Source organism: Malurus melanocephalus, unplaced genomic scaffold (assembly GCF_030028575.1).
Source record: "Malurus melanocephalus ecotype Western Australia unplaced genomic scaffold, MMel_1.1 scaffold_1, whole genome shotgun sequence".
Taxonomy (NCBI): domain Eukaryota; kingdom Metazoa; phylum Chordata; class Aves; order Passeriformes; family Maluridae; genus Malurus; species Malurus melanocephalus.
The window spans coordinates 7,918,569-7,945,536 of record NW_026623233.1 but is presented as its reverse complement, the minus strand read 5'-3'; the positions used below and the strand labels follow the sequence as shown (position 1 = coordinate 7,945,536).

Below are 26,968 nucleotides of genomic sequence, written 5' to 3'. Positions count from 1 at the left end.
CGCGCGCCGCCGGCCGTGCCCGCTCCCCGTCCCGTCCCGCGCGCGCGGCTCCCGGAGCGGCCGGTACCGGCTCCCGGCGGGGGGAATGGGCTGGGAACACCGCGGTGAGCCCGTGCATCGTACTGGGAGCGCTGCGGGAGTGATGCCGGGAGGGGAGTGAGAACGTGGGGAGAAGCCGGACAGTAAGACTGGGCGCATTGGGAGGGAACTGGGAGCACTGGTGGAGAGCCAGGAGTAGCCCTGGAGTAGTGGGAGGGGAACTGGGAGCACTGAGGGTAGCCACGAAGCGATAGTGGGAGAACTGGGATGGCGTGAGAGCACGGACTGGGAGCCAGGGGGTGATGCTGGGAGTGAACTGGGAACACTGAGGGGAGCCAGTGAATGATGCTGGGAACGCTCATAATTGTAGAATGGATGGCGTTGGATGGGACTTTAAAGATTATGTAGTTCCAAATCCCCCGGCATGGGTATGGGGACAATGRGGGGATGGGGGTGGAGCCAGGGAATCCTACTGGGAGCACTGGGGCGAGCCAGGAAGTGACCCTGGGAGTACTGGGAGGGAACTGGGAGCAATGAGAGAACACAGTGAATGATACCGGGAGGACAAGGAGAGCTGTGGGAGCGCTGCGGACAGACAGGGAGCGGCAGTGGGTAATCCCYGCGCCCCGCCTTCACCTGCCCCGCTCCACGCCCGAGCAGGAGGGAGCGGCCGCCGCGCCCTTTCCGGGGCGGAGGTGCCCGCGGCGGGACGGCGCCGACCCCCGCCCGCCCCGGCGCCTCCCGCGGCCGCCCGCAGCGAGGGGACGCTGCCCCGGCGGAGCCCGGTGTGCCTGCTCCCGCCTGGGCTGCGGGACGGGCCGCGGTAAATGCTGCCGGTACCGTGCGGCGGCTCCGAGCTGCGCTGCAGGCGAACCCCCCTCGGCTGCCGAGGAGCGGCAGCGCTGCGGGAGCCCGGCGGGGACAAAGTGGGACCGGCCCCCCTTGTAAAGGAACAGATAAAGAAACCTCTGTGCAGTGACAAGGCTAAACATCACAGCCCTACTGAACCCCCAGACAGTAGAAATTACTTGGTGACAAGTAGAGGGATAAGCGGAACTCGGCAAAAAAACGCGCACGAAAGAGAAGTAGCATGTAATTATTCCTTTTTTTTTTTTTTTTTTTTTAATACCCTGGAGAACACCTTTTAGATGTTAAGCCCTTTGTTTTTTCATGCCATTCATACCAGAGAACTCGTTCAAGTTTGCCGGAATTTTGTTGGTAGTCTCAGATTACTTGTGTATTACTCTGTGCAACTTAATATGAAAGGAAGGCTCTAAAGCAAGTACTTTCTCAAAAATTAATTGGAAATTACTAATTTGATAAAATTTAATCTTTTACTAAAAGAGTCGGTTTTAACAAAATCAGAATTTTATGCTCRTGAAAATCCATTCCCTTCTTTAGCAGCAATCACATAAGCTGTTCTTTATTGCCTAGTTCATGGCTAAAACAACACAATTTTTGCTTATTTGGGTTTTTGTTTTGTCACAATTACGTAGTTCTCTGAGCACATCAAATATTCTACCACAAAGAATGCACAAATTTCCAATACAACAAATGTGGAAAAAATAGAAATTGCACTATTTGAGACCCTTACATAAATACTAAGAGAAAGGACATATGACTGTTTGTTTACAGGTCACCTTTAATGTAGGTGCATTATATACATTCAGCAGTTTTTATTGCTGGTTAGATTGCAAAATGTATAATTTAATGCACACTAAGTGCACTGTGGTCAAGCTAATGTTACTGTTCAAACTCAAAAGTGACGTTGGTCTAAACCCCAATTTTCATCTGGGTTACGACTAATAATTTATATTCCTTTTGCAGCACCTCCCATTTTCATGCTCCTATTTACAGACCCAACACTTCTATGACATAGGTTTCTGTACTTGTATTTTAGTTTCAAAGCATCATCACTAAAATGGAAAGATGAAAATAATTAAAAGATCCATGRAACAGCAGGATTTTTTTCTCAAAATTGGCAATTCTGCATGAGTTAACACAAAACTACTTTATTTTCAGTTTATTTACATGAACAGGGACATATCAATATTATTGTGCATGTAATCAGTCTTTAAGAAACTAGTTTATTTATAAAAAATACAGAAGAACTTAATAATGAACATAAAGTGATAGTTTCGAAATACACAGATTGCAAAGCTGAGACAGGAAATCATTTCTATTGCTTTTTAGCATACATCTGTCTAGCTATTCCAATTTCAAAGAACCCATGGAATACTCATGTTTGGTAATATTTTACAATTTATTCCRCTTTTATTCAAACAGTACCATTTAATCAATCCAATATTTTTAATGACATTCCTTCTTACCTGGGTTTGGAATGAAAGCAAATTTTCAAGTTACGCAGAAAGTTGCTTTCTGAAGTTTTCTTTCTTTTAATACTTGCGATAATTTCTTTCATCCAAATGCCGTGGTGTATTTTTTCACTTCATGAAGTGTCCCTGTGTGTGATACCCACGTGACTCGGTGCACCTTATGGAGCATCTCTGAAGGGAAGGAAGTTCACATGGTGAGCATGAACATTATGGAGCTATTCCTGAACTCTTTGCTGTCTCCTCAGCTTCGGTAACCAAGATGGGGCTGTAAGAAACATTCTCCTCAAATCCAGAGCCTGGAACCCACTCATAGGTGTAGGCTGGCTGCATTCCCTGAGGTGAAAAAGGGCCCAAGGCTCCTGTCCTCACTGACTCAGTGACTCAGACACACACACATGCTCAGATACAGAAATTTCCAGGCTACTGCTCAAGCAAAGCTGAGCCATTTTTCTGCCCTTCCATACAGTGCCAGGAAAAGGAGAGAAAAGAAGCACAGCTGGACTCTCAGCACATACTGAGATGAAATCCCAGCCTACATTAGTCCTTTGTGCCCGTATTTCCACAAAAAGGGCACCTAAATGTGCAACCCAGAAGAGAGCACTGGTAGGACACTGAAAGGTAACACAGGACACCTTTGCTGACTGAGCCATGCTTGTGCAGGGAGCACTGCACAGCACAGGTATTTGATTTTTTGGAGTGACAAGCTTCTCCAGGGTCAGTGTGCAACTGAGGAGGGTGTTGAGGTCATACTTTTAGACTTAGGTACTGCAAATCTGCCTAAGTCAGGCTTAAGGTGCCTGAGTCCTTTATTGGATGTATCCTAAAGTGACCTGCTGAAAGTCACGTTGTGACTTAGCAGTCAAGCCAAAAGAGGAGCCTTGATCATATTGGTCATGGATCTGTTCTGCCTATTATGCAATGTTTTGCTTTTAAGCAATTCATTAAACTAATTGTCTTTGTCTTTGAATATGCCATCACATTTATTTCATACCTCATTTCTCATTTTAAAAATTCCTAAAATTACCTGCATGCTGTATTTCCTAAATACTAAATTGCTAGATTCTAAATACTAGACACTAAATTCTAAATTGCTTTGTGTTCCTCCTTCTTATTCTTACTGAATGATTTCTTGTGAACCATTACTGACCTTTCAGCTCACTCCCGCCCACCCAGCTGAMTTTATCACATTCTCTAGATCTTACTACTTACCACAGAATCTCACATCCCTTCTGATTTACTTACTGTATCAGTACAGCTCTTCTTGAAACATAGCTCTTATTGTTTAAATAGCRTTAGAAACCAAGGTGAATATGTTAGTGTGCAGAAGATTTCTTATGTACAGTTGTATTTTCTGTTACTTTTCAACACTTATTAAGTTATGCCATTTCATAATTGCTGTGAAAATGTTGAGAGACAGATTCAAGGGCAGCAGCTCACTGTATGCTGGATTCTCTTCATGAGGGGGTAATAGATATTTTACAGTTTAGTCCAYCATGATTTTGGAAGATGTACAGGCAGGATTTAAAGCTGGGCTTCAATAAAGTGCCACAGTTCTCCCAGGCACACTGGTGATACAGTATAAAAGGATAATAGGGTAGACCTCAGAGGATTTTGATTCTAGATTTTAGTTTAACATCTATTTAGATTGCTGCTTCCTATTATGGTAGTGACTATGTACCTCTAGTAGCTCTGGCAAAGTTACTAAATACTTCTTGAAGAAAAACTATATGGTGRTGATAAGAGTTGACTTGGGCATCATATGTGAGAATAGTGTGAGGAATGGGAAATGGCAGAGATTGAAAAGCTGGTAAATGTATGCAGCTTATCTGCTTGAGAAAGTGGTATGTGCTTTGAGTGAAATTACTTATCCTGCAGTGTTCTTGGCTTTTCCCATAAAGATATCACTCCCTAACTGTGTCTCTTCATCTATTATATTTCTGAAAAGTTGATGAAAAGAACAACTTCTTCTCATTATTGAGTCACCATATATTTAAACTAGTTAATCTATACTAATAAGAGAAATTATTCCCTCAGTGGAACAGATATTTATGTCTTATCTGTTGAAATAGTATTTTCTCAGATCCTTCTGAATATTGTTTGTGAAAAGAGATACCAGCAATAATTCTGAAGTCTGCTTTATATTAAAAACATTTCACTGCCTGTAGTTTGTGACAGATGTACTTCATTTGAAGAAGAATATAATTAACTGTTACTGTGCTATTCTGAGAACTTACCTGCCCAGGACAGATAACAAATTGAAGGTGAAGACAAAGCAAGTAAAATGACCAGCATCAAACCACTCTGTTGATGATTTTAGTAGAAGTAGAGTAGCCCAAAAGRCAGAGGGAGACTGAAAAAACTTTGGACATTGAAGATCACTTCACTCTTTCCTGACTTTCTTTGTCTAAATCTGGTTTTGGTTCCCCCCCCCCCCCAGAAAACATGTATGTGAAAAAGAGACACAGTTCTGACTCTTTGACCTGTTTCTAACCTCTGGCAATAATGCATAACTTCTCTGACAGTCAAAAGCTAAATGCACTGTCATTATGACAACACATGAAATTCCCACATTCTTGCTAACAAAGGTGACCTTTGTTAAATACTTAACAAAATCCTCTAAAAGAAAAGAATACGGCTTCTAAACAGATGCAATCAAACAAATGCATGTCAGTTAAAATAATTTGGCTGCAATCTTCTGCCAACTCAGGCAGTCAACTGCAATTACAACCCAAATTTGTTCATCTGCTTTACTTGATCCAAGAGATCCAGTCCCTGGCTGCTGCAAAGCAATCCTCTTCACCAGGAAAGGCACAGCAGTCAGGAAGGTCTTACTAGTGGCACAGAACAGTCACATGGACCATTTGGAAGACTTGCCCCATGGCTGTGAAACAGCGTGTGAAACTCATTAAGAGGAAGCCCAGCCTCCACCAGAGGAAGCTTCTCCTGGGATGAAATGCTGTTGGCTGCTATGGTTACTAATGTGATTTTCCTTTTACTTCCTTGTTCACTCACCTGCTTTCTCATTCAAACACCACGCACAAGTACCTCCAGAGATATTTGTTGTTGGAATAGTGACAAACCTCATTAGTGGCAGCCATGCACAATCAAAGAGAAAAAATATACAAATGATCGGCAAATAAACAGAAGAAAGGAAAGTGCCAGAATCGATGGGTATTGTGAATAATATTCTGTCCTTGCTGCTTTGTGWACTTTGTGTTCTCTTCACTTTGGATTTGCATTAATGTTAGTCCTGCCTTATGTCTCTATTTTACACCTCAGTGCTTCGATCCGGCAGAGCTCCCCACMGTCAGACTCCTGTGACTGTAGAGCTGAGTGCAGCATCAGGATCTAGATGAGCAAAGTATTGGGGTTTATTTTTGGTATCTTAAAGGGACAAGAACATTATTTTGCTATTTTATTTTTGGTAGCACTTCACAGGTCTTGTTCCCACCTTTACATACTTTTTTTCCCCCTTTTACATATTTCTGATCAGAATGTCTCACTGTGTAGTAGTTCTACACTGTGAAATTGTGAAATTCCAAATAAATTGCATGTCTTGAGGCTACTTTTTTTCCAAGTATAAAGAAAAAAGAGATAACTTTTTTAAAAGTGTGCGAAAGTTCCTGTCACGTATGGTAAAAACCAGATGGACTAGTTAGTACAAGTAGAATTCATCATAACACGCTTCCAGGTTAGGGAATACTTTTTGACAATACTTCGTAACCATAAAAGCAAGCAGCTGTTCTTCCAAAAGGATAGTAAATAATAGGGGTATCACTTTTTGGCTACTTAAATGTCATCTGTAAAAATATTTTTGTTTTGATGCAGCATTCAATTGAATCTGGAAGAAATCTTTTAGTGGTTTGCCCTTTCCCACCAAATAAGGCACTAAATATAGCAGTATCAGCATTCTGAGCTTCAAAAAAGCTGTGGTTCAGGTTTCTCAGGAATATCTGCTTTTTTTTCCTGACTGTGTTCAATTTGTTTTATAAGTTTTTATTTAGGAAGCATGAGTAACTACAAATCAATATATAAAGTACCAGAAATATTAAACACACYACAAAAATGAACCTTTCACTTAGATAATGATGCAGTGATACTGTTATCAGATTTTCCGTTTTTAAACTAAYAGCTAGCTGGAGGACAAATTCCTAAGAAATGGAAGCACTGCAGTCTAGGGCACTCTGACTTGTCCCACTGCCCTTTGCATTGTTCCTCTTCTGTTCCCTCTTTGTTATTCTTGGAAGCTGCATGCTCATGGACTGGAAGTGGACAAGTAGTGGAGTAATGGTGGGAGAAAAAAGTCCTCTTCATGCCTCCTGATGACACCCCACAGGCAGCAGGGATGGAAGTAGGATGGCTACAGTCCATTTTTTTTCCTCTATATAAATCCCGGGTGACAGTGACACAGACTGCACCACTTCCATTTCCATTGTCCAGACATATCCTCTCAGATTAGCAAAAAAARCCACTGGTCCAATATATATTTTCAAAGTAATTTTTGGCTATGTTTTCAGTATTAATGGTCTATACACGTTTTTTTCATCTGCCTGTAGCAAGGGTCAAAACTGCATTTGTGGTCACAGCTTACTCTATTGAGAAGTAGTTATTTAAAACAYGGCTGTTTTCCCTTACTGCAGCTGTGTCTGTCTCATCTCCTTGAACACTGCAGAGGCTGGGCACGATGAACATTTTGTGGCCTGGGAATCTTGCTGTGAGGGAACATGGTGAGACTTAGCATTTTGGAGATGGGTTCAATGAAGTGTGTGAGATCCCCGAAGCTTTCAACCATGACATTCAACATTCAATTCCATCATGTCACTTGCTGTGAAATGTGTAATGGCCACAGCCATTGGGGTTGTTTTTTTTCCTGTTTGCCTGTAATTTTAATAAAGTTGCTGTTACAGGTTTGTTCCAATTGACATTTCTATATTAAGCAAAATTGCTTTAGTTAGTAGGCAATAATTCCAGGAAGAATGTTTCCTCCTGACAGAGATGTATTATCACCAAAGGGCTAATAAAGATATAAATTAGTCACATAAAAAGGCAAAAATAAAAGTTATATTAGCATTTTCATTRTCTTATCTTTCCTCTCCAGAGCACAGCCTATTATCTTGTAAAATATCTCTATATTACATATAATTACAGAAGTTTCAATTCTGTATTCTCCTTCAACATTCCACACATTTAAAACCTCTAGAGGGGAGCAGGAAGGGGAGCCAGACTGGGATAGAGACTGGTATTGTCTGTGAGCAGATGTATCAACTGGCAAATCTAGATCTGGTCTGCACTAATTTTATAAGCACAACAAAATCTGGGTATCTCGCTGAGAGTGTGGGGGTAGATCTGTGTGACTGTTGAAGTAGCTTACTCACAGACACTGTGTGCTTTTGCTGTACTGGAAGTTTGTTTTTTTCTGTGTCTTCCTGTATTTCATGTAATGGACATAAGGATTGTGTGCTAAATAGAAGAGGATTAATAAACAGTAGTGATGGCATCCGTGCCACGTCCTGATACTTCCCAAACTTCAGTTCTGAAAGGAAGCCCACCTGACTCAGAGCTGAGTAGGAAGGAAAGGGAATCAACATCTACACAGGGTGAAAAACCTGGTGAGGGAAAGATTTTATCAAGAGGCTGTCGTYTGCAAAGCAGCAGTCTTTCTTGAGATGTAAAGTCTGTGCAGACTAAGGTGGCTTGTTCTGAGAAAGATCATGTTTGAGCTCTTTGACAAGAAMTTCCTTGTCTGAGGAAGTTCTGGCTGGGCAAACCGAAGCTGCACCTGACTGTTCTAACCTGAGAAGCCTGTTTGCTGGAGTAGGCTGTCCTGGCAGGGGACATCAGTCAACAGGTGAAAGTCTCAGCTGGACCCAGGCAGAAGAGGGGGTCAGGGGGGTTGACCTTCTAACATCCAGAAATGTGGGACAGAAAAAAATACCCTTAGCTTGGAATTAGTCCAGGGGAACTGATGTTTAATAGCAGTGAATTTACAGTGGAGGTGGATTAAAGTGCCAGAAACCATTTAAGAGGGATGTATCTGGTACTAAGCTAAGCACCACAATTAAGTGGCACCAGCACTATTTGGTACTCTATAAATAGACATGTCTACTATGGCAGTCCTGCAGCAGCCATTCAGTGTTGACTGACACTGACAGTTAAGACAGTTAAGGCTGTTGTTGCTTTGCCTCACTTGGATGCTACAGCTTCTGCAAAGCTGACTGGTGCTGGAAAGGCAGTGCCAAGCTGTGACAAAAGCATGCTTGGTATCTTCTACAATGAGCACTTTAACATCCCTTGGTGAAAGGAGAGGATAAAAACTATTTTACTTTTTCTGTATGCCTCTTTGCTTCCTAAAATAATTGTTTACTGGCAGTTTACTGCCTAAAATCAGGCCACCCTTACAAATGGTCTTCAATGTTATTGCAGATAGATGAATGTAGCTGAATTTTCCAATACATTGAGATGGAGCTGTGATTCAAAGCCACGTAAAGTAGGAGTTCTGTTCTGAGTGGCACAGACCTGCCCTGATACATCTGAACCAGGGAGTACTTGTGCCTGTGTGACATCTCTAGAGCTAATCATCCTGGCACAATGAGTCCTATAATGGATATTGATTTATAGCTGGATGTGGGAGGGTTTGTTCATGTTTTCATAGTGCTGTTGAAATTGAGTTCTACAATTAGCAACTACTTTGCCTCCTCTATACTGAGAAGCACATGAGCAAAGAGGAATTACAAATTTTTGCCTTAGTTTTCCATATTGCTTAGAGAGGGGAGTAAAGGGAAATGTCAGCTTTTTCCACTCTTCCCTGCTATGCCCTTCCCCCTCCTTTGGAAAGAGAAGGTGGCTCAGGTTAATCATCAAAGGCAAGATATTAAGGGAAGAACCCAGTAGAGGGATAAGTGATTTATGAAGGTTTCCAAGCTTTAAGGTCATGAGTCAGGGATTTCTCCTTTGAAATACTTAGCCCTTAGGCTGCCTTCCCATCTTTGCTTGCTGCTGTGTAGTCCCATTGACGTCGGTGGAGTGCCACGTGCGTAACAGATGAATTTGCTCCTAATGATCATCACACTGAATCAATCTGAGTGGCTTCTTGGGTTTCTGTAGAGCTGCTTTGAGCTTGAGGGGTGGTGAGGCCGAAGATAGAATAAAAGTCTTATAAAGAAATTTGAACAAGTCTTGGGCAACTGCTAGCCAGAGAGAAGAGAGGTGAGGGGAAGGAAGCAGACAGAACAAAGGTGGGATGGGTATTTGGTAGCTCTTATCAATTAATTCCTGGCATCATTATTTATAAATGTGTACACAGCCACTGTGTGTGTYTCTGTTTAACAGCATGATTTTATGAAACCCTTTAGTAGTAGTCACTGTATGCACACACACAAACACACAGAGTGGTACAAAATCACAGCGTAAACCAGTGGCTGATGCATTTCACATTTGTATGGGTAGCACATATACAGAATGATGCAATGCATATGCAGACTAATTACACTGCTTGTAGAGAYGAACTTGCTACTAAAAATGAATCGGAATACAGAAGCTGAAACTATATTACTACAGTGTATTACATATCCCTTAAGTGTTACCGTTATGGGACATAAAGCTAATTTTAGTCAAGAAGCAGCATATGTTGTCTGAGTTCCATGAGTAGACTGCTGCCAGTGTGTTTTATGCTAGTGAGCCTAAAGAGAATTTGGATGGCCCCATTACAGCTCTCTAGTTTTTAGAAAAGCTCTTAATGGCTCTGAAACCCTGGATAATAAAAGCATTTGTTAAGTCATAGACTTTCTATTCAGTCTCATACCCAGCGAGCAAAAGAAGGCTGTGGGAATACTATGTTACACTCAGAAGAATTTTAAAAGCAAACAAACAAAATTTTATCTCACGATTGTGCATCTGCTGGTATCAGAATATATTTAGCTGCRTTTATACAGGAAGTAAACAGGTAATTGGACTTCAACAAGAAACAGTGAAGTATACTCTGATGGGAATTTTTTTTTTTGAGAAACACTTTATTTTATACCACAGAAGCATGGTTGGGCATTTTCCTGCATGAAATTGGAAACTGCTTGAAATATGAGTATTGACTTGGTTTATTCTTGTGTTCATCACGTAAACAAAATGCTATAAAATAACTTTACTGAATAATGCAAAAGAAGAGCACTTAGTAATAAACCTATCGTCATGTTCAAAAACCTAAAGAAGTACTGAGTTGCTGCATATGCATATAATGTTTYAGAAATGCATGAGAAAGCCTCATCTAGAGGCCTAGATTTTTATTTTATATTAATTGGTGGAAAAATAGGAAAGAGCAGGTAGTGAGACCACCCTACTTCCATTAGGCTTTCAAAGATGCTCTTATTCCAAGTACACAAACATTATTACTTGAAATAGATACTACTTATTGCAGCTTTTACTAAAGTATTATTTTTGCTGAGACAAACATAACTATGCTTCCTTTTTGCCCAGCATTTTTCCTTCTTTTGTGATACAATGATATGGCTCTGCATAATGTCCAGCACTCTACACAGTTTCCATGTGTTCCAGTCATTACTCTCAAAACCTAACATGTCTCTTTTTTATGTAGCCTTTGTAATGTTTGTCAGGAAAAGGTGCAGACAAYGAACTTTCCTCCATGACTAAGGTTAAAAAAGTGCCTTCTGATGAAAAATGTCCTTTCATTTTTCAGTAAGATTAAGTGTTACTCTTCCTATGCTGATAGGGTGCCAAGGCTTTTATTAAAGGCTGGAAAATTTGGCATGTTTTCCCCTCAGACCTGAGTGRATTGTTCATACATCTGATGCAGGCACATACGAGGCAATTGATTTATCCTGCTTGAGTTTCTGTGCCCTTGACATTTACATCTTAAAAATCAAAGCAGCCTGGAACTGTGCAGTACTTTGTTGCAAACAGGAAATGTATCTCTGCCGACTTCAGCTGCTTAGCATTGGTTTAATGTTAAGGGGCAAATAGCTGTAAAGCAGCAACATAGTGCTCTTTTCACTTATATGTCATGTTTAGAACCCTCAATATGTGTTCTTTCTGATAGGTAGGTATCAACAGTATCATTATTTGATATCTGTCGTGCTCGGATTACTTTTGTTATAATCTGCTTCAGGGCAGGATTCAGCACCAGCCGGACAAGGGAAACACAGGGTACTCCAGCTGTAGCAGCTGCAGAATATACCAAATACTGTGCTAATTATTTTTTAGCTTCTGTTCAAYGGGTGAACAAATTCTTAAACTGTCCTAAACTACAGTGGTAAACTGAAATGGGAAGAGACATGTTAGGTAGGGGCAGTCAGATTCATCAAAATGGCTTGATTTCTCTAAATCTGTCCAGTAAAAGTCATCTTTTATATCAGCAAAATAATATACCATGTTAAGCAACAAGAAAGGAGACCCAGAAATGCCTCAAAACACCATTTTGGTCCTATTTGTGGAAAAGGATTATAGACAAAAGTCTGTCTCCTCAGCAGACAGAGGAATGGAGTGACTTTCTAGGATGCTCTCAGTTTGAGATCACAGCCCTTGGAAGCAGAGCCAGGAATGCTCRCTCAGTGAAACTTTTGGCCAGATTTACAGAATCACTTAACAAATGTAAATCTCTGATGGAAGGAAACAATAAGGGAAGAACAATCTTCTGTCATCTATCAGTCCCTGGAAAAAATATTTTTTTGTGGTAATATGATTTATAGGATGCCATMAAGATTGATTATGCTAGAAAATCTGACACTAAAGCTGTGAAGAGTCTCATGTGAAAGGAAGAGCCAAAATGAATCTATATATTGGGGACAATAAAAAGGYTAAGGGTCAGTTCTATGATAATATTCAAGGAATTCTGATGGAATTTTATTAATCCTTCATGGTGTTGCCAGTGCAGAAAGATCACCAGAAAATGCTTCTGTGCTTTGTCCAGAATGAGCACGCAACTCCTGCCCAGAACAGACAAGTGTGATGATAAGCAATTACATAGCAAATTACCTGTCAGGAATATTATAGCATACAGTTGAGAGACAAACACAATTTTATTACTTTTACAAGTTTTTACTTTATTTCCATATCTGATGCTACCAAGGTTTTGCCAATKGCTGGAGCTASAGATACAAAAAAYTGGAAGAACTTGTTCCCTGAGGATYGAAGGTGATCAGTCTTCCTGAARAAGACAGGAAGATCAGGATTATACATKGTTTTTTCAATCTCTGAACTCACTTTCATTATGATGAGGTTTCATCTGCCATCTTATTTGAGGTTCTTTCCTATATGAAAATCTCTGGTTCACAGCAGATTTTAGATATTAGAGAAAGCAATCATAAAAGCAATTATTTTCCAGAAGAAATGCATTTTAAAATACAGTTGCTCTACAAAAAAAAAAAAAAAAAAACAACATAGTAAATGTATAAATGTAAAGAACAAATCATTTCCTTTCTCTGAAATTTCCTATGTGGAAAATGTCTATTTCTGTTCATCTTAGCTTGTCTATCAGTGGTTACATTACATTGAGACATATTTGCATCTGGTTTTGCTCCTATTGTTTCTGCAGATTTCCATGTCAGTACATTGCTGCAAATTCCACATATTCTGTATTTGTTAATATACTCAATATTTTGGTTCAAGAAAGATGTAAAACCTCAGATTTAATTGTTTAAAACCAGGTTAAAACCTGGCTGGATGTCCCAGAGAATAGTAGTGAATAAAGTTATATCCAGCTGGTGGTGAGACACAAGTGGTGTTCCCTGGGTTCAGCACTGGAGCCAGTTCTGCACAACATCTGCATCAATGGCCTGCATGAGGGAATTGAGGCCAATTGGCCTCAGGCAGTTTGCAGAGGACACCAAGTTGGGCAGGATTGTGGATCTGCTGGAGGGCAGCAAAGTTCTGCAAAGGAATCTAGACAGGCTGGATTCTTGCCATGAGGCCAGTGCCGTGAGGTTCAACAAGAAGAGCCAGGTCCTGCACTTGGGTCCCAACAACCCCAAGCAGCGCTAGAGGCAGGGGCAGAGCAGCTGGAAAGCTGCCCAGTGGAAAAGGACCTGGGGGTGATGGTGACAGYGGCTGAACATGARCCAGCWGTGCCCAGGTRGCCAAGAAAGTCGATGGCATCCTGGCCTGGATCAGCAATGGTGTGGCCAGCAGGACCAGGACAGTGATTGTCCCTCTGTACTCWACACTGATGAGGCCACACCTCACATCCTGTGTTCAGTTCTGGGCCCCTCCCTGCAGGAAAGACATTGAGGGGCTGGAGAGTGTCCAGAGAAGGGCAATGGAGCTCGGGAAGGGTCTGGAGCACAAGTCCTGTGAGGAGCAGCTGAAGGAGCTGTGGTTGTTCAGCCTGGAGAGGAGAAGTCTCTATGACCACCCAAAGGAGGYTGTAGCCAGGTGGGGTCAGCCTCTCCTYMCWGACAAGCAGTGACAGGACAAGAGGAAATGCCCKCARGCTGCACCAGGGGAAGTTTAGATTGGATATTAGAAAAAATTCCTTCACAGAAAGGGTTGTCAAGCATTGGAACAGGCTGCCCAAGCTGTTCAAAAGACATATAGAAGTGGCATTTGAGGACATAGWTTAGTAGTAGATTTGGCAGTGTTGTGTTAAAAGTTGGACTCAATGATCTTAAAGGTATTTTCTAACCTAAATGATTCTATGATTCTATGATTGTTAAGGGACCATTTTCTTCACATTAACTAATTTTGTAGTGTTTTATGTTGGGTCCATGAGTCCAGATGTTCCAAACCCACAAATTTTGSTTGTGTTTCATGTATATCATTTCAGCTGTGTTTGACTAAAATTAGATCATTGAATTCAGTTCAGAAATTTCTGCCTGTTCACTCAAACTACAGTTTAGTGAAACTGATTAAAAATATGCTGGTAGCGCCAGCAAAATGAGGATATCTTCACTGCTCTGCATACTATTGAGGTTTCCCCTTTATTTTTTTTGCTGTAATTTAAACTTTTGTGACTTTTCCACATCATTCCTCTCTCAGATGGTACATGTTTACCAGGTTTGTATTGATGTCATAAGGACAGAAATTCTTCAAGAAAGTCARGGTAACAATACCTGCCTGGAATTTCATTAAATTTGTATGTCTCTTTGCAGTTTGGCTTAAACAAGTAAAAATTTAACAAGTATTCTTTACTATTACTAAATATGCTTCATTTAAATAAATAAAACCAAGAAAGGTACTAATGCAATTACTAACCTCGTGGTGGGTTAATGCTCTTCCAGTGCCTTGTTGGTCTCCATTGATAGGGAGGTAATTGGTTTATGTGCTAAGAAARCTGATTACGTTGCCCAGACAGAGCAGGAGGAGGGTCTGAAAGGTAGAAAACATGCAGACCAGAAGGATCTCCACTTGGGAAAATTCTATGGTCTGTGCAAAAACCTTGTTAGTTTAAAAGCTGTTTCTTTTACACACTTCCTTGCCCACCATGCCCACTTATAAATACTGAAGATGATGTGCACCACTGTGTTACCATCCAAAGAAAAAGGAATTGGAGGAATGAGATATATGTTAGAGAGGCTGAAGTCACTGAGATTGAGAACGGGAACAGCAGCCTCAAGCTGAGACTGAGAGGGAAAATCAARTACTGTAGCCAGTGAAAGCTACAGGAGATCAGGAGAGGTGAGAGCTGTAATTAACCCAGCAGTTGTGAGAGCCAGTCTCTCCTTTTCCTGACCTGTTCTCTCCCTTGCTTTACAGAGAATTTGGAAAGGAGAAGTTGTATAAATGACTGCCTAAACAAGCAGGAGCAAAAACTGCCATTTCCAGCAAAGTTCCAACATAACACAGAAGGAAACCAGACACAGCTCTGCACATTAATTCAAGTAAGGGCCCACTTGAAGGAATGTTTAAAGTCAATCTGACCAGACACTCCATAAAGCAGAGGAGGTCTAATACGTTTATATCCTAGCCATTGCCCTTCTGTTGCTAAGTTTAATCTGTCAGTTCACATCTAGTTAAACTATGGAAGAAAATCAAACACTGTTGCTTCAAAGGCAGAGTGAGCTTGATATTGCCTAATATGTCAAGCCAGAATAGCTGACATGCAAATTAGGATCCAAAGCATTCACTCTTTTATGTTCAGTCAGGTGCTGGCAAGATCAAAGGGGCCCCTAGAACCTTTGAATTTATTGAAGGGAAATTTGGAAATTGTCAAGAGCTTGCAGRAGGGTAGAGAGGACCCTGAGCAGAGACATGGCCAAACTGCAAAAGACACAGTGCTAAAAAAAAATTCAGACATCTATTTCCTCACCCAAATGATATCTCTTAATCAACATTGCATTAGTGAAAATCTGAAGAATCTTTGATTGGCATCTTTGATATGGTGATGAAGACTCTTACGATTCATCTCCAAAATTATTCAAAGTATAAAAGACTGGGATAAAAGGGTCTTTGGATACTGTAGGCCATAGGTTTTTTCTTTTAGTTGATACTAGATGTCCTAACTTCTGAATACTAAGTTTGAAAGTTCCTTTGAAGACTTTTTTTTTAAATTGATAGGTCGTCAAGAGAAAGACTGAGGGAAATAAGATAAGTATTTCTGCGTAGTAGAATATCAGAATTTTTAACCACCTCCTCAAATGATATGTAGCTCAGAATAGGTGTATTTTGYTTTCTGTTTCCTAAACTAACAAGATTTTCAATCTTTTAATAAACATTGCCTTGAGCAAATGTTTAATAAAAAATGCCTTGAGCACTTGTACCATACTCTTGTAGTTTGGATTTACAAGTATAAGAGTTTCAGGAGAGAAATAGCACTAAATTCCTAACAGGGTAAGACCTTAAAACATTAAATCCAAAAACCTTAAATGCTAAACCACAGTCTCTTCCAGTGGGCATTAGGCAATTAAAAAAAAAAGTGCTTTCTCTTCAGTATCTTGTTACAAGAACATGGGCTAAAGGATGTAAATAAAGGTTTAACAACATTAACACAGGGTAGCATACTAAAAATATTATCAAGAATGCACTGAATTTGGCTAGACTGCTTAGCTTTTTCTCTCCTAGCAGCGTCAACAAGAGCACCAGAATTTTTCAGCTTTGAGAAGAGGTGACTGAGAGGGGACTTTGTCAATGTCTGTCAGTGTCTGAAGGGAAGGTGTCCAGAGGATGGATCCAGGCTCTGCTCSRTGGTGCCCAGCAATAGGACAAGAGGCAATGGGCAGAAACTGATGCGCAGGAAWYTCCACCTGAAYRTGAGGAAGAACTTCTTTACTGTGTGGGTGACCATGCACTGGAACAGGTTGCTCAGAGAGATTGTGGGGTCTCCTTCACTGGAGATATTCAAGAATTGTCTGGATGCAATTCTGTGCAATGTGCTCTAGGATGACCCTGCCCAAGCAGGGAAGTTGGACCAGATGACCAACTGTGGTCCCTTCAACCTGACCCATTCTGCGACTCTGTGATTCTGTAATATTAGGCTCTATTGTAGATGCCTAACAGTAGGCTTTTACTGGAAAAAAAWTGATAACTGGTAGCCAATAGTTTTCATTAAATCTGCTTCACATAAATTTTGACATAACATGTAAGGACTAAGAAGATATGCTAGAAATTTCAATGCCTTCCTAAAATATTTGTCCTTTCTATTTATAAAGAGGAAGTTTAATAGTACACCTTCTTTTTTTGTACCATTGCCTGTAATATATTTTGTCTTTCTTGTCATAAAACARCACTGTGAGGCAGAAATGCTTTTCTCCTCCCCTGCCAAAGGAAACTGAGAACACACATCAGTGGTGCATTTTATGGGTTGTTTTATGTCTTGATTTTAATTCAGAATTTCCAAATGCATGTGTACACCATGGCATGAAATCAGGGAGTGCAATTTCAAGTTTCACTGTCTGCACTGTAAGAATTTTCACCTGAACAAAGGAAATTCCTTCTGTACTCAATGAAGACCTAACTACCACAGGCAGGGAGCTCAGGAAGGCCTTYRGATGAGCAGATGTGTTTCCCTGTAKATACCTATCTGCAAGCAGACATTTGCACTGTAGACAGCTACTGGGGGAACTCCAAGTGTAACTGGATATAGTGGAATCTGCATCCTGGCTGAGTCCATGACAATATTCAGCAGGAGCCCTTCTGTGGTGGGTCCTGTGGCTGCTGGAGAATGGATATGTCAGCCAAGGAGTGTGTGATTGCTGTGGAAGCTGCAGTGGCCCTATACCACATGTGGCACTGACAGAGGGGCTCTGTAGCTGGAGCTCAGGCAGCCTCACCCTTTGACAAGGTGGTTATGGACCAGCTACTGAGTGAGGCAGATAAAGGAACAAAACTCTGTCAGGAAATACTCTGGCTGTTATCCCACCCTCTGTCCTATGGGATAATATAAACAGCATGATTCAGACCAGATCCCACAGGAGCCAGGCACTGAACTCCTTTGGGATTTTGTCTTCACATGAATTATTAGAGGTTATATAGTAAGTCTTTGAGGCAGAATGTAAACAAACTGTGGTATCCCAAATCTTAGGCTAATGTTTTACACCTAAATAATCTGTCTCAAAGTGTCTCATGATTATTTTTTATTTTTCTGAAGTACATTAATTTAAAACACTTCTATGAGATACAGAGATAAATYTGAACTGGCTGTTAACTCTTTATATCTGTTTTCATTGAACCAGAAATAATTTTGAATTCTGCCATTTTATTAAGGAGAAGAGACAGAAAGAGAGACAGAGGAGTGTTGGATGCACTTTGTGCCTCTGAATAAAGATGCTCAGTCTAGGAGAAACAGGAAACATGTATGCTGATTTAGGGGGTAAAGAAAGACAGAGGGTATTCCTCTGATTTAGGCTGGGATGGGTATGAAAAGGTGACTGTGATGGAGTGTGTGAATTCAGTGCAGTCAAGGATGACATAGGTGTTTTGTGAAGTTTAGTTTGTATATGTTATATCGTGTAAGGTAGACATGAAAAAAGTTTTCAAATGTGCAGCAATGTGGAGATAGATTGTTGTTTTCCAAAATCTGTGTTCCCCAGTGTTGCACACCTTGGGTACCTTGCCTTTYCTATTACTAAGGGGCTCTCATGGGCCGTTCTGGACCCTGCCCTGCCTCCCAGCAGGATGCCTCTGCTTCCAGGCCGTCCCACAGCCCTTTCCYCTGTGGACCCCACTTGGTTGTTCCCATGCTGTTATTCCCACAGCCTCATCCCAGCAAACCCACTGCAGCAGTGGTGTTGGTTTTCCTGGGGAGTGAGCAGCACTGGCCCAGACTGACCCTTCCTGCTCCTGCCTCCCCCTCTCAGCTGCAGTGTCTGGCTGACCCGAGGAGACCCGWGAGGGAACACAGAACAGTCAGCACAGAGCACTTCCTGCATGCCCTGATCAGCACTGACAACATTGTCCGCAGGAACAACAAATGTGACAGGGCCTGGGGCAGGTCCCGAGGTCACCCTGGGGTGGTCGGTCCCACAGGAAAAGTGGGATGGTGGCGGTACCAGCTGCCCAAAGGAGGGTGTTCCTCAGAGGATCTGCCCTCCCTCCTCRGCATTTTTTTTTCTCTTTCTTCTCCACTGTCCTCTTCCCAAAAAGTAACATTCAACATGAGAGGTACTGTGAGCCACCAGCTGAGAATAATTGCCCCTGACAACAACACTTAAAACACGTGAACCTGTCTCAGCATCCTCTGTGTAACAAATGGAATCTTTGTCAGTGCTTTTTAGGCCAACATTCTTTGATCACAATACATTTAATGATACTGATGTTGATATTAATGTTATTGATGTCATAATTACCGAGACAGAAAACTGTTGCTTTAAACCTCTCATAACATCCTTTTTCTTTTCCCTTCTTCCAYCTTTACATAAATGCATCCCTGCTCTCACAATCAAGTCTAGCAGATTTTGGTACTGGAGAAAATGCCATCTTCACTTAGCACTAGGAACATGGAGTTCCCTGTCTTCAGTTACAGAAGAGATGTKTATATGGAATATGTAAAATCTGTTATTTCTTGGTTTGCTTGCCTGGCTGATATTAGAAGACCAAGTCTATCATATTGACCTTCGTGGCATTACTTCAGAGGAAGCTGAATCCAAAAGGGGTATGAACCTCCAGGGTAAATAGAGGTTAAATCCATTTTCAAAGTAACTTCACATTGTCAGCACTGATTTTTCTATTGACTTCAAAAGTCAATAGATATTTAGATCACTGCAGATTGTGTTTAAAATARGTTTCATGTGATAGAAGCTCTATAATATGCATAACAAGGAATTGCCAGAGTCTTAGACCAAGGCATCTTGATTGTATATTCTATATTAATTCCAATTTTTTTAATAGAGAATATTTTTATTGTTGTTATAGGAATCTSTAAGCTGGACCATTGCAAAGGCTGAAACCAACCATGTTTCAGATRGATAAGATTATTTTCCTAATATGTGGAAAAATATAGAATGTGTTTTATGTAATAGAGTAGGAAATGATCGCATCAATTGTTATGTAATGTCAACAAGTTTTGTATCTAATATCAAATACAATTTTTCAATAAAGTCAGGTCAGTCCTGTACTATCCAATATATGCTGACATTTGAAAGAATGGTGGRGTTTTTAAGGACGAATGAGCATGGTTATTTGGAATATTGTTTTTAGTAAGATAAAAAGATTGAATTTCTCATCCACAGGAAATGTTTTCTTTTCTTGGAGGTATTTTTTAAAACTTGTTGTACAAAAAGACAACACAATGGCAAAGGCAACAAAAATAATACTTTTTTTTTACTTTGATAAAATTATTTAAATTTTTTTACTCATCCACTACAGCTCATATGCAGCTGCCTAGCATGAATAATATTGTACAGACATCTGTGACAGTTCAAAAAATCTAGGAATTATGAAAGCTCTGCCAAAATGGTGAAACTAATGAAGCCTGCTAATTCATTTTATATAATGATGCAATGACAACTGGCAATTTGACTATGCATTATAACTAASTACTCATTTTTACTTCTAATTCATATGAATATCCATTTAAGCCTTTAAAAGAGACTAGTGTATAGAACAGAGTTTCAAATTTGCTTTAACTGTCTTTCATGGAAATTTTTTTACCTTGAATTTAAAATTAAGCTRAATGGCAGTGTGTTGCCTGTTGTTTAGCCTTTTTCCTAATAAAATTTTGTTTACCTGTATATCATAACAATATATGTTGTTAATACATCATTGAGCTGCATAAAATCATACAGATTTATGATCTAGATATTTGTATGTCACATACATAAAGTTGGTTTAAAGCACTTCAAGTTATTCTGTTATTTAAGGCATTCTACTTACACTGTGACTTAGTGCACCTGCATGACATCCCAGGGCAACTTTTWTTTCTTTGCACTGAGAAATTGCTCCAGTCCTGATCATCTTAATCAGTAACACRCTCCAAGAAAATGTCTGTAAATCCTTGTAACTCTTAGAGGTAAGGCTGTGCTATCCCAGAATGCCACTAGCTGCAATCAAGTCATAGAATCATAGATTCTTTTAGATTGGAAAAGTCACTTTAAAAAGTTCATCAGTTTCAACCATGAACTCAGAACTGCCAAGTTCATGACTAAACTGTGTACCTAAGTGCCACATCAACATGTTATTTAAGTCTAAGTCATTGCAGTCTTGATTTAAATTTGGACACAAATTGTGCCATGGTTATAATAGCATACCTATTCTACACACATCATGTCACAGAAGTATCTCAACTGACCTTTGTAATGCCCGTGTGTGAAGGTGAACAGGAAATCATAAATATAATGTAGAGGAGAAATTAAATGTTCAATACATAGCTCTGTTTGAAACCATTTAACACCTGCTGCTAGTGACAGCCACCACGAATCTTACTATTAATTTTATATTCACATGATATGGTTCTTTCCCACCTCTTACACATTTTCTCTGTTTAGTATATGAATAAARCTGATTAACATAATTTGAGCACTCAACGTTTTTCAGGATCAGAAGCCCTGTGCAAAAAATATTAACTTTCTATGGCAAGAAGGGGTTTTCCCCCTTTGTTAGAACATTTAGGTGCAACAGTTACCATGGTAACATGGTCACCTTAATTTCAGTTCAATAAACTCAGTGATGTGCAGTTTGCTGATATGGAATTGTAAGAATATCAARCAATCCTGTATGTTGAATATGTGGATTTTCTCCTTTGAAAGATGGATGCTTTGCTACTTGTTTACTGACAATTAGATCCCAGCTAAAGAACTGAATCTCAAGATACGATGAAGGGCTAACTGGACAAGATTTGCACAGATGATTGAATGTGGACTTACTCAAAGTCCAGATTAACTCCTTGAATTGATCTGTATGTGGCTAAACTTTTTATCTTTCGAATATGGTTTTAGAGGAAAAATAGAATGTATTTTTCCTGGTACAGAGCGGAGACTGGTCTGTCAAATTGCCATATGCTCTATTTTTTCCCTTTGATATCYTTTCCACACTTTTTAAAAGGGAAGWTTTTAAAGGCAAGCAGTTATGCAGGTACCTATAGTGGATAACTGGTACTTTTAACTGTATTCCTAGGTAGGAGTAGAAGAGCAAGAAGACATACAGCTCTTATAAATTCTCCCTGGGTTTCCACAGACTCCTGTGGAAGCTGAGAGCTGGAACCTGCAGCACTGCTATTCCTTCAGAAAAAGGTATGAACTATTTCTACTGGGGAAACTCCTGCAGGTATTGACTCCCATGACAGGATTCTTCCTTTAGTGGAAAAGAACAACTTGGTCCTTTGTGGAATTTCCACCTTGTCTTACAAGTCATCTGTGCTGAGTTGACAACTTCTTTCTCCACATTTACAGTGCTGTTAAGTAAGGTCATTCAGAAAGTGGAATTGTACTGGTGTTAAGCTAAGCTAACCTTGATGAATTACAATACTAAAATACAACAAATTTAAGAATTATTTTTAGCTTATATTTTAAGATAGAAAATGAAAACCACTGCTAGAGTATCATGTAGAAGAACTGTGTAAGATGCATTACATTTTTTTTCTAGATTCTAATAATAAAATACAGTCAGTCTCACTGATAGACTTTGTTCTGAGTATTTTTAGACTGAGATAAGTATTTTTAGACTGAGATAAGTATTTCTGAGTAATGTAACTGCCCTAGAGTTGTGTGGGTGTGTGTGTTCTTGTAGCCAAGACAGGAAGGAATACATATTTCAGAAGAGGATTTAATATGTCATCTTCCAAAGCATATAGGATAGATATACATTCTTTCAAAATCCTACCATAATAGTCATGGGAAGGTGTTCAAAATTAATTTAATGAAATATTTTTTTTATTAGGTTCAGACTTGTAGAAGTTGGAGCAGGACATTTTCATTTTGTATAAGCAATTTTCATTCTAAATGAATKGAATGTGGATCAGTGTTTCCATATTAAGAGATGGCTCTGCCACAGCTCATATTTTCCATCAATAATAGATACCTGTCACCCCTGGCAGTTAGGAAATCTTAACTGGTACTGACTGTTTTCAGATGTATTTCAAAATGAGACTTGAGCAGTGTTTTTTCTGTTGGCAGTTTGAATCAGTATTTGACTTTAACCAGTTTSCAGATGCAAACAGGCATATTATAAATACACAAGCATTTTCACAGCATGCTTTATTAATTCTTTAAGTTAGAGATTGTCCATTCATATCTGTCAGAGGTAGATTTATTGGGATGGGCTAAAGGACTTTTAARTCTTTTCTTCTCACAGCCTACCCCATTAGTAGTGTCATCCTTCATCATGATGGTAAAAAAAAACAAACAACCTGTACATTTCATGACAGTTGAAACCTGTCCATAAGTATGTAATAAGTATAGGCAATGCCTTGATTTACTCAATACACTTTAATTTTTCAATTAAAGCCTAATGGGACTTCACACAATCTTATCTTAGCTCTGACAAGACAAAAGCATGACTGTAGTTTACCAGCTAAGCAGGCTGTAGGAATCCCAGAAATASATTTACATGTGGTTGGCATTGTGTGTTGCTGTTTTCAGAATGCTGRATGTCTTGCTCTAAGGTTATTTTCTAAAGAATTCCCAGCAAATGCAAGCATTTCCTCTGTCCTTGGAGTAACTGTGGTGGTGTTCTACCAGCCCCTCCTAATCAGGGCTGTCAGTGAGCAGCAAGGGCCACGCTGCAGGATACAAACATCTGTAAGGACAGGAATGCAAGTGCAGACTCCAGGACACTTATCTATCTCAAGAGGTGTTCCTTTCRGGAGGACTAGGTCACAGCAGAATTTTAATCAAACAAAATGACCCATATCCATCCTTTACCTAAGGGATAAAAACTATGCTGAAGTACAGGGAGTTGATTCAGGATTAAACTGTGAAACAACATGAGGTAGAGTCCTAGTGCCATCAAATGTTAAAATCAACTTGTGTGGTACAYAGCTAGTCTTTGTGGCAGCAGTTGTACATTCCCAGGAAAATGGCCAAGGTGAATCAGATGAGAAGCTCTTCCTAGCAATAAATAARCATGCTCATCTTGTGTCTGAGTCATCAAAACTGGTCTGTCCATGACCTCTAATAAAAGGTCTTTTAATTCTTTGTCCATATTCTTGCCTGCTTTTCCTATTAGTGAAACATAACAAGTATATACAAATAGTTAAAATATTAGACTAATACATGTCCAGAAAAATGTATTCCTATTTTTACCGGAAAAATCTGAAGAAGTAATTTCTTCCTGAACTTTTACCTGCAACGGTGAACGCAATGGTATTTTTATTGAGGAGCTTTTTTTTCTTTTTCTCATGCATGCACACAACTGCTRTGGAGAACATGAAAACTTCAGACCTTAAAATAACATTTCACCTGCACTACAGTCTGAAAATTCACATGAGAAGAAGTACTATTTCTAGTGAAGACAAATGCTGAGACATTTATGCTATGGGTTAGCATGTATGTCAAAAGAAAGATTTGGGAAAGACAAAAGGCTGCTCTTGTGCTTTGTGATTTCTGAGAAATTAAATTATCATTCAATCCACACTTTTATATAATGATGTTTGTAAAAGATTAGCACACATCAGTTGTAGAAATTAAGGAGAGAGACCATAAATCTTGTGATAAAAAAGCTGWTGAATGTCTAAAAGGGCATATTCTCCAACTACCTTGCAGATCTCAAGACTAACATAGGACACAGTACTTTACAAAAGGGAATTAAAATGTTCCTCGCTTTTCTGCCTGCTTCTCCAGTTGGAAGCCAGAGATGTTTTTCAGCCAGAAAGTCTTTGCCTGCAGGGGAACATAAGATTATGAATTTGTTTTGTCATGAAAAGCCTATGCAAATACATGTATTTGTTAAAATTTCTGAAAACAAATGGCAATGGATTATTGTAGCCATCCATTTAAATTTGTTTTGTCATGATGACATAATGAACAACAGAACACTGCAGCAGAAACATGCACACAGCTGATTGTCCAGATACACAGCAGGCTTGCTGAATGTAAAGGAAGTTTGCTGTCAAGAGTCCTCAGCTCTACTAACAGTTCAGGATGTGAGCAGWGCTTAGCCTGTGGGAAGGGGAGAGCTGCTGCTGAAGCTCCCTGGGACAACTCCAGTGCTGTCTACAGACAGAACAGCCACACAYCTCTGAGCACTCCAGTGGTGTGCATGGAGCTGTTTCTCACTGCATGCAATGCACACTGCACACTTCTCTTAGCACAGAGCTGAACCTGACATTATTGCCACAGAGGCTTCTTTGGCCAGAATTCCTGTCAAGAATTTTAAGGAAGGGTCTGCTTGCAAACAGCTGACACAAGAATATAACAAATGATTACTTGCAGGAGACAGTGCAGTAATCCACTGTCAAACTCTAATGGGAAAAGAAGACAGTATTTGTGGAGAGGAACTAAGTACTACATCATGATGGTTATTTATTGTCAAATGTTAAAAAAATTAWATACAAATACTTTGGCTGGTGGTGTTGCCTTTCACCGTGTTCTTGTGGGTTTTTTTTCAGTTAGTGTTAAGCTATGTCATTCATTTAAGTATAGGATATATCATTAGCATGTTGTTTAAAATTATTATAAATTCAATTTTGTACGTCACTGTGGTAATGTCTGGTTCTGTCTATTGTAACAGGCAGGTTTTTGTAAAAACTCCAGATATTAAAATAATTGCTTCTGGATACATAATCTTCAAAAAGTGCTTGGCAAGCCAGGCATCACAAAGCTAGATAATAAGGACATACTGGGGCCTCTCCATKGTATGATCTGGGCTGTATCTGAACCGTGTGCCCATTCTGTGGAGCTCTGAGTTCAGATACCACTGAATGTTGGCAGATTATAGTAAGATAACTAAATAGTTTCTCCTCCTATCTATCTGTTCTACTTCTTTCTTGAGGGTTTGCATTTCCATGATAAGGGGAAGTAAAGAGCCTAAAAGTGCCTTTAAAATTTCATGGGCTGCAGGGGGAGAAGGTGTCTGAGGTGTCTGTATCCCTTTGTGAAATGTGTGTCACTAGACAAAAGGGAGGAAGCAACTGAAAACCAAACGAGGTCTGGAGTTGTGCACTACCTTTGTTTCCCCTCTGGTACAGGCCAGATAGATACTRTTTCATATATTATTAAAACTCATACTGAACTTATGGATAGTGATATTGGGGAAGAACATATTTTATGGGGAAAAGTGCTGTAGAATACCAGTGAGGAGAATGTGACTGTGAACAACAGTGGGAGTGTTTTTATTTCATCTAAGTTTGAAATAGGAGAACAGGATCAACTGCTGAAAGCAACTCTAGCAATGCAATATCCAGTATCGGGAGAACAAAATCCTTTTGTTTCCTGACCTCGGCCTCATCAAACAAACCAAGAGAAAAGTGTTATTGAGCTGGMGGAATCTGTTTACTGGAACAAATACTGAAGCACTGGGATGGCATCTTAGAGCACAAAAGACATTGGAACAGAACAGTCCTACTCTGGAAAAGAGAAGCAGCAATCATGCACAGATGACAACAAAGTCAACAGAAAATGAACTTGATGAACTACAAAGTAAACTGTCAATAATTCTGTTTCCTTTATTTARCTGACAACTGTACCTAAAATTGATCTCAGTTATACTGATGTAAGATGTTTTAAGGACTCTTTAAGTGACATCTACATTTAATTCTGTTTGAAATGTTCAAGTTAAATCTGCTTGTGCTTTCAAAAATGCATGATCTCGTGGAGTGAATGATGGAGAAAAATACCTATTCAAAATTAATGTCAGTTTTCTGTACTGTAGAGTTAATGAAGCTAACTGTTTAGTGCATTCCTATAATGAGATCCTGATCATCTTTCTGTAGTATCAAAGACATTGTTTGGTATTTGTGCTTTGTTTTCCCTACCAAACAGGCTTCAGTATATGAATATTTTTTTACTCTGTATCTTGGTATGCATTCTCTGGTATATCTGTATATAGTCAGTCACCTAAGCTATATGTATTTTGCTTCTTAACTGGATGATATACTTTCAAAATAGGAAAACTATAGTATATAAAAAATAATGCATTTTTATGTTRGATTACTTATGTTCTTTATTTGTATTAAGCTTTATGATTTTTCTGCAATTTATGGCCACTTTTGAATACTTATAGGTTAGTGTAAGTAGTAGCAGACAACTGAATTCTCTATACTTTATTTAAAGTAATTTATATTA

The 26,968-nt window shown here is 39.6% G+C and overlaps 1 long non-coding RNA gene across 8 annotated transcripts; it reads left to right on the top strand.

Annotated features, from left to right (window-relative positions):
* The first annotated feature begins 16 nt into the window (after nt 1–16).
* LOC130589136 (uncharacterized) lies at nt 17–26,968 on the top strand. 8 transcript variants are annotated; one of them, XR_008967068.1, is made up of 7 exons: nt 17–1,131; nt 2,497–2,569; nt 15,072–15,196; nt 19,197–19,419; nt 20,612–20,760; nt 21,864–21,979; nt 24,449–26,968. It is a non-coding gene; the product is annotated as an uncharacterized LOC130589136 (long non-coding RNA). The 8 variants fall into 8 exon arrangements; XR_008967063.1 differs by having other exon boundaries at nt 19,665–20,760; XR_008967065.1 differs by lacking the exon at nt 20,612–20,760.